General features: G+C 29.5%; 1 non-coding gene across 1 annotated transcript; it reads right to left on the reverse strand.

Moving 5' to 3' along the window:
* Positions 1-1,508: 1,508 nt before the first annotated feature.
* Positions 1,509-1,580, reverse strand: Trnam-cau. Its single transcript has one exon. It is a non-coding gene; the product is annotated as a tRNA-Met (tRNA).
* Between the last annotated feature and the right edge of the window lie 1,196 nt (positions 1,581-2,776).

Genomic DNA, 2,776 nt, shown 5'->3' on the forward strand with positions numbered 1-2,776 from the left:
ATAAATGTATAGGTATAAAATTATGTTTCTAGCCTTAACATCCATGTATGAAAAGATTACTACATTCAAGGTAAATTACTCTGTACAATTTCTTGTTTTAAGTTTAATTGAAGAAATTTGTCCAAGCTTGAATCCATTAAATTAATAATTAATTGAAAATATTATCATCGTTTCCCAGATTTTTCTTAACCCATATATTATTATAACCTCTGCTTAGTTTTTTTTTTTTCTATAACATAAGTTTAGAGGAGTAAGATGTAGAGTGGCGGTATAAGTATGCAGTCCAGCTTGACGATCGCTTTAAGTAAGGATATCACGTTTAAACTTCTTAGCCTTACGTATTATAATGTTTCTGAATATTCTTACGATATACCTTAAAATAAATAACTATACAAATTATAAAGTTATAAAATGAAAGCAAATATTTTGTATTATGTTTCCATGGATATAAATAAAAAAATAGTTCCTCTGACACTATGGCCCAAATCTTTGTTGTAATTTAAATAATAAATTTAGATGCCCCTTAAGTTCCGGATGATGTAATTTAGCATGTTTTTACGACTTAATAGGATGTCACTGCCAGTAAAAAAAAAATATTTGTAATGGTTTCAAAATAGTGGCCTTTAAATGGAAAAATTGTATGAACAATTAGTAGAAGAAAACATTTTATGTTCTATATGTTCGACGTAGGGATTATATATTCCTATATTTTAAAAACCGAACGTTTAGATGCCTTATTTCAAATTCAAATGACTTTATTTGTGTCATATATACAAAAGGGCAAATTAATGAGCCCTTGTAATATTTTTGAAATATTTGGTACGAACGTACCTGTATTTTGATTGTTGTGAAGTTTACTTCAATTCATACATATACAGATTACTCTGAGAAGTTTTCATAAATTAACTTAAAAATATTTAAAAAGTTGCTATTTGAAACTATTAACGAAATACAGTTTTCTTTAAGTACAAGTAACGTCCTACTAGGACATACACACATGAAAATTACAACGCCAGAATATAAACAGAATTTTACGATGCTTTCTTCTAATTTTGTTATAGTACTAATTTTTCAAATAATAAATGTGCGATTGTCCCTAGAGGACCTCATCCTACTAATTGCCACTTAATTGCATGAAAACAATTCAAAAGTTTAGTTTTCACCAAAAGTTAATTTTAGTTGATACAATTTTTATGAAAAGAAAGAAATCTACATTTTAAGTTTCTATCCTTTCAATAATAAAACAATTTATGCTCTTTGTTAATTTTTTCGAAGATCGAAGAATAGTGAAGGAGTAGGATTATTTGCCATTCTTCACAAAGCGCAGTTTATTTTATAGGTACATTTTACTCATAAGAGTAAAATCTTTGTTCAAAATATATATTAGTTTTTTTATATATATTTATCCCTACCCAAGAAAAGACAGTAAGTGCACAAAATTATCGTAAGGGAAAATTAATATTCATTAGAAGTTAATCAATCCGTTGCGGAAAACATCAAAAAGTTAATAGCAGATCGTGGTTTCGATCCACGGACCTCTGGGTTATGGGCCCAGCACGCTTCCGCTGCGCCAATCTGCTTGTGGAATGTGAACACCCTCTTTATCCTTAAGATTCCTTTTCTAGAGCGTGGAATCTGAGTAAAACTTGAAATGATTTTTGTTGATACAATTTTGATATATTTATATTAAAATTATATTCTATTTTCCACGGCTTTGTACGCAATTAGCTATGGAATAAATGTGTAGATAAGTTGGTGGAAAATATAATGAACAATTAAAAAAATGTATTCCGTTTGACAAAGTTCGTTCTGTTTTTCTATTTGCTAACATAGTTACTCATAAACACAATGTAATCAATATTCCTTGATTTTTAATTGATATTCTAAATGAACTCATCTTTATAATTTTCAACAACGACGTACACATAGTTGAACTAAAGTTTTGAATAATTTTTAAAACCTCTAGGATAACTAGTTTAAACGTATCGTGCGTACATACATACAGACAGATTATTGCTTTCATCATCATTAACCGGCAGGAGAGGCCTCGCTAAACGTTCAAAAACACATTTCCGTGAATAAAGTAAGCAGTACACTCAGTGGGTTGATTTGAACGCATGTAATACTGAATAATTTTCTCAAAAATAAAGTTTCGTTAACTAATTTTGTGAAGAAAGCAGTCCGTGAATCATTGTACGCCTAGGAGTGGGAGTGAGGGATGAGACTATTTTAGAGATTCTCTTAACTTTTACAATGTTGTTAATGAGCTCTACTTTGTTGTAAATGCATACAACCATTCTCGATACTAGAAAAGTATAAATTGAATTTTTGTTGCCAGGAAAACATTATCGTAAGATTTTTTGTGTGTACGTAACTGTTGTAAAAGTCTCATTTAACTTTACGATGCAATTTTCGTTGTTGTAGGCAATATGTTTTCGTTATGTTTCACGCTATTCCTCCCTGAAATTGCAGTTTATTATTTTAGCACAGTACTAATTAGTTTTTAAAGTATTAAACAAAGAGAAAGAAGTTGTCTATAATGTTCTAAATTCTGGACGAAGGTAGATTTGTAACACAGAATGTGTATTCTAGAAAAACACATTAAATACAGTACTTTGGAAAAAGTATTATTGAAAGAAAAATAACTGTTTCTATGATACAGTGTACTGTGCGAGGATATTACAACAATATTGTGAGAATTTATTATTACCACTTATGTGAGGTTGTGTAACAGTAATATGACTGTGGCAGAGTTGACGCTAAATGAGTTTGTAAC

The sequence above is a fragment of the Homalodisca vitripennis genome, chromosome 3 (genome assembly GCF_021130785.1).
Source record: "Homalodisca vitripennis isolate AUS2020 chromosome 3, UT_GWSS_2.1, whole genome shotgun sequence".
Lineage (NCBI taxonomy): Eukaryota > Metazoa > Arthropoda > Insecta > Hemiptera > Cicadellidae > Homalodisca > Homalodisca vitripennis.